Raw genomic sequence first — 15,502 nt, forward strand, 5'->3', positions numbered from 1 at the left:
CCATATCTCCGTGGTGCTGTCTGCTCTTCGAAAGTTTCTGAGCGTTCCTGTGGCATCGCAGGTGTCGGCTGTCGAGTAACTTCTTCTCCGCCTGTGATTGGCATTGTATTTACGTGAAGTCTTTTTTCATTCCTTGCGATACTTCTTGGCTTTCTGGTGGCGTTATTCACTCGGAAGTTGCTACGTATTCAGAGTTTGTATGATCTCGATCTCTTCGTTCTTTTATAGTTCAAAATGCCTCAAATGGCCCTAAGCACTATGGGACTTAACATCTGAGGTCATCAGTCCCCTAGACTTAGAACTACTTAAATCTAACTAACCTATGGACATCACACACATCCATGCCCGAGACAGGATTCGAACCTGCAACCGTAGCGCCGGCCGAAGTGGCCGTGCGGTTAAAGGCGCTGCAGTCTGGAACCGCAAGACCGCTACGGTCGCAGGTTCGAATCCTGCCTCGGGCATGGATGTTTGTGATGTCCTTACGGTAGTTAGGTTTAACTAGTTCTGAGGTCTTGGGGACTAATGACCTCAGCAGTTGAGTCCCCTAGTGCTCAGAGCCATTTGAACCATTTTTTGCAACCGTAGCAGCCGCTTGGAACCGGACTGAAGCGCCTAGAACCACTCGGCCACAGCGGCTATCTTCTTGTATAGTTCGCAACAGTTCTCCTCTGAGTTTTGCTGATTGTTTTTCGTTTTCGCTTCAATTCTCACGACGCGACCTCTTGAGAACCGCTTTCGAGATGCGTTTCTGCAACAAACTATCCTCAACTATTTGTTGTGCTGTGCATTGTGCATAGTGCTGTGTTGTCATTACGTAATGTCTGACATCGTCATGTAATGTTTTATCTTCACCTTGAGTGTCGTCATGAAAGGTTTTTATTTCGGTCTGGGTGTCATCCCGCAATGTCTGCTTGTCCACTTGGACCTTGTCAATATATGTTCTTCATTGCGTGTGTCCAATCTTAAATTTTCGATCACATCTCCAGATTCTTTTGCTTCTTCCTCTATGTGACATATTTGTTGTTTGACTTCTATGTTTTGCTCTTTAATTTCACGCAGTTGTTTCGTTGTTTCTGCATTCTGTTCACGTATCTATTTATTGTTGCTGTTGTTTCACTGTTCCCGCACTCTGCTCACGTATCTATTGTTGCAGTTGTTTCGTATGCTCTCTGTTTTGTATCATTATGATGCACGTTAATTGCTCGAGAATTTCCGACAAGTTAACGGGTCCTACTACCTCTTCTTCCAACGCGCTTCTTTCTGTGTTCACATTCTCGTGTCTGTGCGCAACTGAGTGCAATGAACTATGCGGTGACAAAATGGTTCAAATGCTTCTGAGCGCTATGGGACTTAACATCTGAGGTCATCAGTCCCCTGGAAACTAGAACTACTTAAACATAACTAACCTAAGGACGTCACACACATCCATGCCCGAGGCAGGATTCGAACCTGCTACCGTAGCGGTCGCGCGGTTCCAGACTGAAGTGCCTAGAACCAATCGGCCACAGTGGCCGGCTATGCGGTGACACATTTCGATTTGTATTGCCTGTACTCGGTTATGAGGGAGGTCTTATGTGCTATGGGTTCTACGTATTCAAGACGTTCCCCATCTTCCTGCACCTCTGCGTTATGTTAGTCGTCGCTTACAGCGCCCTGTTGCTCGGTATCTACATTCTGCTGCACCCCATGTTCTATTTGCACGGCGCTGTGTGGTCAGTTGCAGTCTTGAGGTTCCTGTACGTTTATCTTGCTCGATGTCACTCTCTAATCGTTCAAGGACTTGATCTGATTCCCGTCTTTGCAATTTTAACTGACACGCCTTGCTTCGGGTAATCATGCGATCATACGACCTTAACTGTTTCATATAACTATTACCTTCACCCTTTCCCTCCCGTTTCTAGTTCCCTTGACACAATAACGAGAATGTACGACCGTCACTTACCATTTGGGACAAAACCAACTTATCAACGCTGTGTCAACCACTTGTGGTCTTGCAAGAAAATCTTGAAGCTAACAATGGCGTTACATCTATATTATGGGGATACTGTGTACGTTTCTCACTGTATTGCACATCTCTGCCTCCCTACTGGTTTGTTAGTAGCCACTGATATTTACTGTTGGTTGATATAACAACAAAATTTATTACGAAAATTTTAAGAGGATTTTTTTTTAGTAATTACATGTGGCTGACCACCTTACCATGGTACTTAACCATCCTGGCAGCGTCGCCATTATCTAACATGAATGTCAGACTGGTTCTGACCTATCTTCCTTCCACAGCTGCCCAAGGACACACTGTCAGTGTTTTAGGAATTTGGTGTTGAACGTACAGCACGCAAGGCAGGATGATAAAAACTCACGCATGCAGAGTTCTGAAGAGTGCAGCATTAAGGACAGTGATGTAATCACACAATTATCTCAATGTAGGTTCCACTATACTCCCTGTAAAGCAAACGTTATCGCTAACAGAAATTAGTGTATGGCTTCAGGCGTAACTATATGTTAGGAAAAAAATGAAAATCTTAGATTTTCGTTATAAAGGTTTATTTTTACTCTAAGTATGACTTTTTCATGTAGTATGTACAGATTGAAAAATATTGATTTGGAGTGTTCAGAAGTGTGAAGCCATATTCCTAACTACTCTAAGTTTCTTTAATAGTATGATGGTGGATTACCATGTCTGGGGGTTGAAAACATACAAACAAAATAATTACAATTGCGGCCAGAGGTACCAATTACTCTAAAATGCACAATGAAAATACCCAGATTTGAATGGGAGTCGGTAAAGAACAATCAAAAAAGAAGTACACAGTTATAACAATTTAATAACTTCAGGGTGTAAAACACTCTACATTGCTGATCAATCTTTTCATTAGATCGGATATCTCTCGCGTGTGCTTCAATCTGAAAATCGTGAATATGTTTAACAACAGGTCATGACTGAATGTACGAAAAAATTGAGAGTTATGAGTGTCAATTGAATATCACTTGTTGGCGTAGCACGAGTGCGTGTGTTTACCTTTCGTCGGCAGCGGTAGTGGCGGCTGTCGGTGCTAGCTGTGAACCTGTGACTCTGTTCTAAATCTCTCTGACTGTTAAACACCAGTCTGAAGCATTTCCGACGTCTTCGGTAAAGCCGGGACCCCTAATTGTTCCCTACCCAAGTTAATTGGCATGGTACACGCTACTTGGCTGGAATAGCGCGTACGTCGTTGCTCTCAAATCGCTCTCCAGCGTAACAGTCAGTGCTCGGTTCGCAACAAGTTTTCACATAATGACTCTCGCAATGGTCTCAGCGTGGCGCAAGTCGCCTTGCTCAAACACTCGACGATTTTCTGCAAGAGAAAGAGCGAATTTTCAGTCTGTAATTCGCCTATAGCAATGCTGATGGCCAAGCGTTTTCTTTCTGAACAATCAGAGCGTTTTTACTTGTTACAACTACACTCAGTAAAAGATTTTTGTTGTCTATCAAAGGCGCCGTTTCTTTCGTAGGGCAAACTTCTGCTACGTAATACTGAGTTAAACAACTTTATCTTTCATGATGGTTTTAACACAGATGGCTACAGTGGGTCACCAATGTTTTGAGTTGGGTTTCTCCCAATATATATCCACCGTCTCCAGCTGAGCTCTTGTAGAAACGCTTTCCTAAGGGTTGTTGCTAAAGGCAGGGACAAGGGTAGCTGGCTGACGGCCTACGCAGTGGCTCTGGCGTCTCGTTGTGTCCGTTAGGTGTCCACTGTCAAAGTTACAGCTGAACGCAAGATGACTCTTCCGTCGTGAAATTCTTCTTCCCTCGAATTGCATCGGCTATCTCGTGTCTGAGAAATTACTTGCATGCAGTTACTAGTGTGAGTGTTAGTGGTTTACATTGAAGAAATGATAGCTTGTTTATTCGATCTGCATATCAGTAAAATTCGTACAATTTCATGTAATTATACCGCGTGAAATATCGATGTTATTGGAATTGTTTCAGGAATTCAATGTAATGTGTGTTACTTGTTTGACACCTTACGTCGATGATGTTTTAATTGAGAAGAGAACCTGGTATAACCATAATTCCACTCTGCAATGATTGTTAGACACCTTTTCAGATCATGGCGTTACTGTCAATTTTGCTAAATCTGTATTTGGAGTACAATTAAATTTTTGGGATATATCATTTTGGTCACAAGCATTCTACCAGATCCAGAGAAATTACAAACACTTTGTGATCTGCAAACTCTGAAACCTAACATCAAGTTAGGTGCTTTCTTGGTATCATAAATTCTTTTCGTCGCTTTATTGACTGCAGTACTCTTAACACTCTGCAGTTATGCCAATTAACAGGTATGAACACACTTTGCTATTGGGGCAAAAAAATTTAAACAGAATTTAGTAGTTCACACGTGCATTAATTAATGTGCCATTGATTTTCCATCCTGACCTTTCTTGCGATTTCTGCACTGCCACAGTTTCTTCTAAGACTGTACTTGGTCTACATTTATTCCAGGAAATTGAAGAGAATAATGTTATAATACAAGACAGTATTTCTTTCGCTGGCCGTGTTTTATCACCTCGAGAACGTAATTATTCAGTCACAGAACTTGAAGTGCTAGCTGTCGTTTTGACTTTTACAAAATTTCAGTTTTTCTTACTTGGAAAACACACTAAATTCGATGCGGACCATCATGCGCTACAGTGTTTAATGAGCGCAAAACCCTTCCTCACACGCTTAGCATGTTGGGAACTGACATGCAAGAACTCCAGTTTACTGTAATACATATTCTTGGCACATTGAACATAGTTGCTGACGCTCTTTCACGACCGATTGATGGAACACAGCATGATACAGAAGAGGAATTTTGACCAAATTATTTTAACGATTTATATATAAAACAGGTAGCTTTTAAAAATTTCATCTCATCTACGCTCGGTTACACTACAAGAGACATCAAACAACGATGGTACGACATGAACAATTCGACTGTGACAAACTACTACTTAGTAAGGAATGACATTATTTTCAAACGACTGAATCCAAAAAGTTCTACCTGACTTGTACGTATTCTAGAAGACCTAATAAAGAAACTTCTCTTGTATATTAATTTCAGTTATGCCCATTACGGGAAAAAAACATGATTTCGCATACTAAGCTAGACTTCTTATATCTTCAGCATGAAACAAGTATTCTTCATGTTCTTGCTAAATGCAAACCTTATAAGAAAGCTAAACCACCCAGTCTCACACGTTGCTCGCATTTTTCCCATCATTCCAATAAATTCACGTCATCCAGCCGCAGTTGATCTTTACGAAAGAGTCTCAACGATAACACAGTGATTTTCTTACATTTTCATTCCATTAAATTTCTAAATTTGTTTCTTTCACAAGTTCATAAAAAAACAAAATACAAAGCAATACCCGCAACTTTTGTCGAAAATTTCTCACGAGAAGTGCGTCATGAAGGCGAAGTAATTTCTCATAGTTGACCAAAATTTCTATCTAGTTTTTGGGTTAGCACTTTCAAAATTAGAATAATTCATCCTATCTTTATTTGTCAGTTCGACGCAAAATCCAGTCTTGTAGAATGTATAATGAAGGAATTAAATAAGTTACGTAGATTGTACTGTCTCAAGAAACATATTTTTCAGGCAATCATTAATTCTTTGCCATACAACTCCATACTGCTTTCTGTTCATTAGTGTTGAAAAAGAAGCTGTTATCAGATCAAGTTAGAGAAATTATCTATTTTCCACAATAATGATATTAGCAACAGCGTGAAATCTTTGACTCCACCATCAAAAACATAAAACAAGCAGCAGAGAAGAGGAAATGCACTCAAAGACAAAAAGCGGAAAAGAAAAAAATTCATATAAATCAAAAGGTTTTAGTTCGCTTGCAACTTCTCGCAAAGGTACAAATTGTCGAAGTATCACAAATTCTTTCTTTTGTATGATGGACCTTCTCGCTTTTGACAGATCGCCCAGCCCAATGCTGTTCACACATAAATGTTGCGAACCAAGAAAACTAGAAGCTTCCACCACATTTCCTGAGTTAAGGCAAAGCTCGATCTACGAAAGATTTTACAGGCCTGTCAGACGAGAAAATTTTGTTGAGGAAGACAGGTTTTTTTTTATATGTTTAGTCAAATTTTACTTCTTATACTACTCAATTTTGTTATTATGAAGGAACTGCGTGTTCTCAAACATGATTTGTGAGAAAGTTATTTTAATTGCAAGTTTTCTGAACAGTACTTTATGGGCACATTCTTCTTAGACCTACTCAGAGTTTCGGTAGAATTTCCCTTTTCTTACATCTGTGACTGTGAGAGGACTTTAGATTATGTACTTCTTTCCATCAGTTGATCATACTCATGTATGTACTGTTACTGTTGCAGAAAATTGCCATACCTCTGCTAACAATGCACAATTTCGTATCGTTTTAACTGAAGACAAAGTGTAACAGATATGCTATCTGCTAATAAAGTCATCTTTACAGCAAGAGGTAACAGAGATAGCAGAGATGGAAGGACTACCAACTTCCTCTATCAAACGAGCCTGTGTAGATGTATAGTGTTTACTCTGTTTAGAATTGTAGATGGATGATAGAGGGAGTTAATTTTCGGTTCTATGAAGGATGTTGTACCATAGTAGGACACAGTCGACGCTATGAGCTGTGAGGCACAAAGAATTTTTTACGATGTAGAAATGATGATGTTAAAGTACGTATGCTATGGATAGAGACAATAATTATGATTATGAGGATTCCATAATCAAAGATTTTTCTAAGAAAATGTGTATATGATTATGAAGTTATGTTACGATATGTTGCTGCTGATGATGATTATAATAAGAAATATGAAGTTAAATTATGAATTACCGCGACCTTATGATGATTTACTTGTAATAAATACTTCTCAATGCAATGGAACACAACTCCTTAGAGACGAAGGGAGTTTCATTTTGTTTTGCAATGATGTTCCTCTTCACAGACGTGCTGCTTGCTCTACCGTAGTCGATTTGTAATTTCTAGTAACTGAATTGAGAAATAATATACCTTGGTCTTGTACTTTAGTAATTATTATATTGTTTCTCCGTGAAAAGTTTTCTAGCAGACACTGACTTCAAGGAAAGTGGTACGGTTTGCCTGAAGTAATAACTTTTCTTGTAATTTTTTTATTGTTTGCTCTTACAATCTCTTTCACCTTAGTAATTACAGTACAGAAACAGGAACGTGAGACAACATAAATAACATCAGATAATGCGACAGAAGGTAAATTAATCGAATGAATAACGTTAGGTAATGTAACAGAAGGTAGCTTAATCTTTTTCTTACAGGTAGGAAGCACCAAAGTAATTTTAGCGCATAACTTACGATAACCTGTAACGAGAAAATTTTGTGTGTTTTACCGCTTAAGTAATTATATCGTGTAGACATTTTTTTTCTTGCTGTGTACTTACTATTGGATACTGAATTAAGTTGTAGTCATTAAGGTGCACCAATATTTCACTCTGTGTGTAACTTTAAGGCTCTCTTTCTTTTGTGGTGCAGAGTAAGGATGTTAACGTTAGTCTAATACTGCTAATAGACACGTGCATAGGTTAAGAATTTAATTTTCCTACAGCTGTATTACATATATGACTCATAACTGACTGATCTAAATTACTACTACATTCTTATTCCAGGGGCAATATGCCATTTGTGTACAAAGCCTTTCTTTCCCAGAACTGATCCCAAGTCGTTTAGTAATAAATTGAGCTCGAGCATTCTGCAGAGAGTAATATTTTGATCTATAGCAATGGCACATCGCACTTTCACTCACGCAAGTTGAACATCAATAGTATTTTATGACTCAATATACCTCTGCCCAATAAACGAACTTTTGTACATGACTGAAGCCACGGTGTTTTCCGAAGTTTTTCACCTACTTTTCTCTGCATATTTGTATATAAAATAATTTTCTCTTAACTTATTGTCATCCAGAAGTTTAATATTAGTTTATGAATATGTACACAACATTTTCTTACCTATTTCTGTTTTTATATTTTGTCACACTGTTGTGAATAATTTGTCAATATACTGTAAACTTTCTCTTCTTACGAATTTGTTTGGTTTACTGTAATGCTATTTGTTGTCTGCTTTCAGTAATTTGGGATTTAACACATGGACACCAGCACTGTGACATAGCTATGAGGCACACCGTAAGCAGTTAACTTATTTTCACCAAAGAGGATGTCATGTTTATGGAAGAGTGCTATAACAAGTCTAACAATGCACATAAAAATTTACTGAACTGGCAAATAGTATTTTCTTCACTGTTTGCTTATACTGTGCTGTATAAATGATAAGCATTGGAGCTTTGAGTTGTCAATGGAGATCTAGAATACCTCATCCCGTGAGTTTGTTCTTGGCAAGGTTATATAACACGTCTACCAATTGTTACGAGACCTCTGATGGACTTGATCTACGATTTTCTACTCCAGTTGGTAACACTCCATGCTGGATAAGGGACAGTTATTTGGGGTCTGAGCTGTTATAGGGATGCACACATGGATTGATTTTTTTTTAAATTCTCTGATCCTTCCCTTAGCCAACTCATCTACAGACGAAGTTCACACACGCTTCTTTGTCCATATCAGTGGATCACGTCTCGAACACAATCTCGCACTGAATCTTCGGCGAAGGCTACGATGATGATAATGTGGTACGCCCTTTCGTGATATGCTACGAATTTCCATGCTGTGAGAAGAACACTGCGTGAAAATATAAACGATGAACTGTGTGTGTCCTCTATATCCCTTAAACAATGTCATCGCATTCACCTTAGCTCTATCATTTGTGACAATGAAGTGCTAAAGAAACTGGTATAGGCACGTACCTCACCCCTCATGGTAATTTACATGTGCGTCAGTGAAAAAGACCAATAAAAAGGTGTTAGCATGTGGACGTAATGTGCTGTTCCAGTCTCTTCTGTACCTAAGGTCCATCACCGTTCCCTTTGGATCCCTATGTAATTCGGTGTCTCCGATACACACGATCGAACAGCGGAGGAGTGGTTCTCAAGCGTCAACTTTTGGTTACAATATCTCCGGATGTAGTTAACATTTTACGATGCAACAAACGGCAGTGATTACGTATTTGTTTATATGTTCAGATGTGCTAACAAAACTAACGGGGTTCCATTTAAAAAAACGTAGGTTTGTGTTAAAAAACATACTTCCGTGCATTTTTTTATGGTTTGTATTAACAAATTACACTAGCCTCTCTCCTCACGTTCGGTCTGTGGAATCGATTCGTCAGTATTTGATGTGGTTTACGAAATATATCCAGCGGTAACGTTAGGTGACTCACCCTGTATATATACTGTGTATGTGTGTGTGTGTGTGTGTGTGTGTGTGTATCTGTGTGTGTGTGTGTGTGTGTGTGTGTGTGTGTGTGTGTGTGAGAGAGAGAGAGAGAGAGAGAGAGAGTACGTATAAATCTTTGTCAAAGTTTACAAATATGTATGTATATATGAACAGTGACAAATATGGGTGCAAAAAATGGCTCAGATGGCTCTGAGCACTATGGAACTTAACATCTGTGGTCATCAGTCCCCTAGAACTTAGAACTACTTAAACCTAACTAACCTAAGGACATCACACATACTCATGCCCGAGGCAGGATTCGAACCTGCGACCTTAGCGGTCACGCGGTTCCAGACTGCAGCGCCTAGAACCGCACGGCCACACCGGCCGGCTCAAATATGTCTGCACACTTGTAAACATTGACAGTTATAAATTCTTTTGTAATCCATGTGATAAGAAAAAATAGCTAACCAGACATTCCAATATGATGTGATATGAACCTAAATATCGTTAATATGGTACAAATTTTGAAGCATGTTGCCATTGCTACATCTCTATTCATTGGGTATCTTTCAAGATTATTTCTAATTTTAGATAATGTTTCACATCAATTTGTAACTTTATTTATTCTGTAATCTCACTTCTGTATAAAATAGACCTATTTTCATAACTTCGTTACCGAATTTAACAGATTAAGTCTTATCATCACCAAACTTATTCTAAAAAACGGTGGCTGGAGATGGCACCGAACCGTGAAAGAGTTGTTGATATTTGTTCATTATCAGCTTCCTTTTTTATATTTCGGATACACAGACAGCAATCGTGCTTACTTTGTTCCTCAGATGCGCACAGTGCCATTTGCGACTGCGCGGCTGCAGTACCACCCCTGCGTCAGCCGCTCCTCGCGGATGATGGTCGTAAAGGCATTCAGCCCGTAACGTGTAATCGTGCATTGGGTCACGGCGTTGCAAGGAGGACGGAAAATTTAATTTACTGTAGAAATTGATTTTATAATATTGTTTTTGACATTTTTAATGCGAGAGGGAAAGAGTTCTTTGTTAATTTGTTGAAGACTTCATAATAAGGTAATAATTATTTATCTTTGCTTTAATTGCATGGGAGATGATTAACGCTAATTAAGGCAATTTTCTGCACTCTACGATGAACATAATGATTTTGTAACTTCTTTGAGCATGACACTGTCCAACTAACTGCTTTAAAGCATTTTCAGAGTTCGCCACTTCTTTGCAGTTCTTGAATATAATGGAGAGTACTTTTGTATACAGATTTTCCTAAATTTGCTAACTAACGTTTTAAAGGAATCACCATTAGCGCAATTTGCCACGTCAGCATCTATTTTTGTCATTCACTTGATCAAGATTCACAATAGAAATTTAAAATGCAGACTTATTGCGTGGACTCATTGCACTTGGAGTTCAGCTGCAATTAAATGAGACACATCCTTCTAGTAGCTCCCATTTCAACACGCCTGTATACTGATTTTTTGCATCCTTGTACTACCACTCGGTGCAGTGAAATATTAACTACCGGAAGTATTGCACGCCATGCGCTTAGGATAGCTATTGCGAATATGCAAACGTTGGAGTTAATGTGCTTTGGCTTAGGGAATGGGCCTTAAATGACCTTGCCTGTATGATTTCGTGTAACTCCTCTTAACGGTTCACAAGGGCACATTCCGCTCTTCTCAGGGCATCCGCACGCTGTCGTAAATTTATCCCCGCTACTACGCTAGCGCCTCTTCAGAATTTATGGCAGTAGGCAGAAGCTTGTAACCTACAGCAGTCTTCGAAGTCAGTTTACAGTAAGAACTAGTTCTATTACAACAGCCTCTCATGCTGACGCCAACCTTCACTTGTAGCAAGGGAACAAAAGGAAACTTGACAAAAAAACAAATAAATAATTTGGAGTTGTACATTTGCTATGTGTATACCACAAGGCCACAGCATCTTAACAGACTACTGCTGCAGTGATGTACACAACCGTCTATTACCGCTGTCTAATGTGATGGAAGTTGCTACCCGATATATTAACACAAGTCCCATCATGTTGTTCCTTTACCTTGTGAGTGTTTTCGGCACATTTCTTATCTCACCAATTCTGGATGCAATCTCAACGTTTCTTGTCGGTACACCAAATTTTCACCCTCCTATGACACCAAATCTCAAACGCTTCATCTACATTCTTTTCCGCATTTCCTACAGTCCACTATTTACTTTCCTACAGGTCTGTGCTCCGTAGTTGGAGTCTCAGAAACTTTTTCCCCAGATTGAGGCTAATGTTTGATGGTACTACGCTTTCTTTCCAGTCCGTCTCGTCATATGTACCTATCTTCGACCATTACGCCAGAGTCTGCTTCCAAGGTTGCAGAATTCCATCACTTCATCTAATTCGTAGTCACCAGTTTTGATGTTAAGTACATCACTAATCTCATTTCTACTACTTCTCCTTCCTTTTGTCCTTCTTCGGATTATTCTCAGTCCGTGCTCTGTACTCATTAGAGTGTTGATTCTGTTGCTGAAGTCCTGTAGCTCTTCTTCACTTTCACTGAGGATACCGATGCCATGAGTGAATCTTATCGCTGACATCCTTTCACACCTAATTTTAATCCCACTCCCGAACCCTTCTTTCACTCCTATTGCTTCTTCGGCATATAGATTGAATTGTAAGAGAGAAAGAATCTTGATGGGGAAGACATTAATGATAGCATTGTAGGTAAGCGCAAGTCTTGAGGTGCTTCAGCAGTGTTTCATTTAGTCTGTTTTCCTTCGTCTATTTATTCCAGTTTCCTTATGCCACCTCAGTGCTCTAGTTAGTGACCACCCTAACATTAAAGTTTGTAAGAAAGTTATGCTTCACGATTACCGGTCGCTGTTAGTCGATATGTGTGTGCATTGTAGGTATATCCTGGCATCTGTTTTACGAAAGCGTGCAACGGAATCATGACCCTTTAGAGCTTTCTGTGTTCCTACTTCCCCGGATCTACAACAGATATACTTTGGGCTCATTTGATTCTTCAAAGAAGCTCAGTTGTCTACGATAATGATAAAGCGGAAGCAATGAATTAAAATTTCCATCAGTGCCACGATTCAAAGTCAGGTACCCTGCTGAATAGGCAGATGCAATAGCTGCCACGCTACCGGAAATGCGCGTGCCATAGCTGCACGGATTACAATAGTACGTCTAGCTCCCAAATACAAATTCCAACTCACGCCTCAGTCGATGCTACCCTCCTTCTGAGTTCTCACCGTAATGATGAGTCTCTCCAGTATTCGAGGAGCACCTTAGCATGAATAAAATAGGGTTAATGTTGCTTATAACTCAGGCTTAGTCGACATATTAACCAATACAGTTGATGTTACTGAGACGTGTAGAGTCTCACCTTTATCTATGATGAAGGTGTAGGCCAACTTCATTGCTTCTGCCTACATCATTATCGTAGATAAATGTGAATCTCACTTTGACTCAGGAACATCAACAGTATATGTGTCATTGCACGTGGATAGTACTTAGCAGATTCTTTTAGTTGGTGTGTGATAGATCCCATTCAAAGTTATTTAATTTATTTTACATTATGAACACTTTTTCTATCCTCCTTTTCGGTGTCTACACAATATTCGCTAGACCTTCCACAGTACTTTAATATATGCCACGTATTTGTCTGAGGGCGCCAATGAGCAGATAACTTGTCAGTACAAGGATTATTTTAGTCAATGCTCGTAAAATTAATGAAAATTCATGGGGACTAATGAAAAAACAGTCTGGAAGGTCATTTTAAAATGCTAGAAGAACATTGTGGTTTCACAGCTGGTAGATCATTTACAAGCCACATTTTCAAATTACGGCGCATTTTGAAATAAACTGAGAAAAATAAAAAAAGTATAGGTTTAGTTTTCGTTAACTTCATTTGATAATGTTCCAAGGAATCTATTTTGGAATGTGTTACTTGCTGTAGAAATTTATAGCAAGAAGGGTATGTTACGAAACTACAACATGTCACAAACAGTATTTAATATTTATGGACACTAGTCTTGTGATATGGCCTTTTAAATATGGAGAAATCGGGTCAGAGAATACAGATGGAAAATCTCTATATAATTTGCTATTTTTAAATGAACAGACCGTCATAGCACGCAGGTGTAAGAGACAGTTAGGTATGTAATTAATAATGGAATTTAAAAACTGGGGTCTGAAGAATACCTTACAAATGTTCTAGATGACCTCTACATAGATGGGAAACAGTCAAAGAAACCAAAAATATTCAACCCGGTTTGTTTTATAAAATTAGGGCTATCAGATGTCAAACTTAATAAAAGAATTAGTGTCGGCGGAAGGTCATTATTACACTCAGTCTTATGGAGTAGAAATGTGATATATAAAGAAAAAGAATCATATTCAAGTCAAGAGTTTGGAGTACAGCCTTGTATGGCGTCTAGACAAGGAAGATTATCACATACATGTTAATCAATTAAAGGTATCAGAGGTAGACTTTTAGAAACGATCACGAAGAATTATAAGAAAACAAAAAGTAATGAAAAATGAAGACTTAAGGACAATGGAGGTGAAAGAAGAAATATTTTGTTGGTTGCATGGAAGACAATTGTAGCTATGGACCTGTGAGAAGGACTGAATAAAATAGCAGATCTTTTGCTGGGATAGGAAACTGTCAGATGAAGGAGACGAAGACAATCGTGACTGTTTGCCTCCCAATATTCAATTGACAGTCAGAAAACATGGTAAGAAGAAGTGATACACAAGACTGAAATACGTCGAATAACAAGAGATAGTGGTGAATAGTGATTGGTCTGCATATTATAATTTCTGAGCTACCGTTATGTTGGAGAAAATCTTTTCTATTGAGAAGATCTCAATTAATAAAAAAATTTGAGACTCGTTGTAGGTGGCCCGCAACAGCTTCCTCTCCTGTGCCATTTCTTCGTCTAAGAGTATCACTTGCCAAACGTTCTCGATTATTTCTGTCTCCACAGCTTTTTCTTCTCCGGGTCTCTATACTAACATGCAAACTATTATCTGTGGTCTTACCCTCTGTCCTCCCGTCATACCCCTTCTTGTTAACGTCTTCGCTGCGGTCGCAGGTTCGAATCCTGCCTCGGGCACGGAAGTGTGTGATGTCCTTAAGTTAGTTGGGTTTAAGTAGTTCTAAGTTCTAGGCAACTGATGACCTCAGAAGTTAAGTCCCATAGTGCTCAGAGCAATTTGAACCATTAACGTCTTCCAGCTGTTCCCGTCCTCATTGACTCTCTTATCAACCTGTTGGGGTGTAAGGCTAGTTCGCGTCCGTAGTAGAATACTACACGTGCACCCTGGGTAACGCTAAATGAACTAGCACTAAAGGCAACCAGATAATCCAGATAATCCTGTGCTGTATCCCCTGGTAAACACATCGTGAGTGATACCGACCAAATGAACGATGAAGAATTAACTAGAGCACTCGGACCGTGCCTCCGAGTCTGCCACCTAAACATTGAAGGCATAAGTAGGAGCAAATGTGAATTTCTCCAGAGAGTTCTCACTCAGAACAAAATCGACGTAGTCGCGATACAAGAGACTCATGCGGAAAACATAGATCAGCTGGCCTCTAGAGGAAAAATCCCTGGATTCGAGATACTGGGAGCCACCTATCACCGCAATTACGGCGTGGCAACCTACATACGAAATAAGATAGAAAATGCTTACCTGTGTAAGATATCTACAGACAACAACATACATGAAGTTGCTGTCAAAATTGCCGAGACCACAATAGTTAACATCTATAAGCCTCCCGGCTGTCCATGACCTCCAGAAGTACTCCAAAAATATCCCCACCCTGCTATCTACGTAGGAGACTTTAATAGTCACCATGAGAACTGGAAGTACGCACGAAACGACCAGAACGGTGAATCCCTGATGAGCTGGAGTGAGGAGACTAACACCCACCTGATTTTCGACGCCAAGGACCGCGGAACATTTCGATCAGCAGCATGGAGACGAGATTATAACCCTGATTTATGTTTTGTCACTAAAAACAAAAACAACCAACCGCTAGCCGCAACTCGTGAAGTCCTGTCTGATTTCCCACATAGCCAGCATCGCCCTGTTATCTTAAAAGTCGGAATTAACATCCCAATCATAAAATCCTTTCCTCGCCCACGATGGAA

This window comes from Schistocerca piceifrons, chromosome 8 (assembly GCF_021461385.2).
Source record: "Schistocerca piceifrons isolate TAMUIC-IGC-003096 chromosome 8, iqSchPice1.1, whole genome shotgun sequence".
NCBI lineage: Eukaryota > Metazoa > Arthropoda > Insecta > Orthoptera > Acrididae > Schistocerca > Schistocerca piceifrons.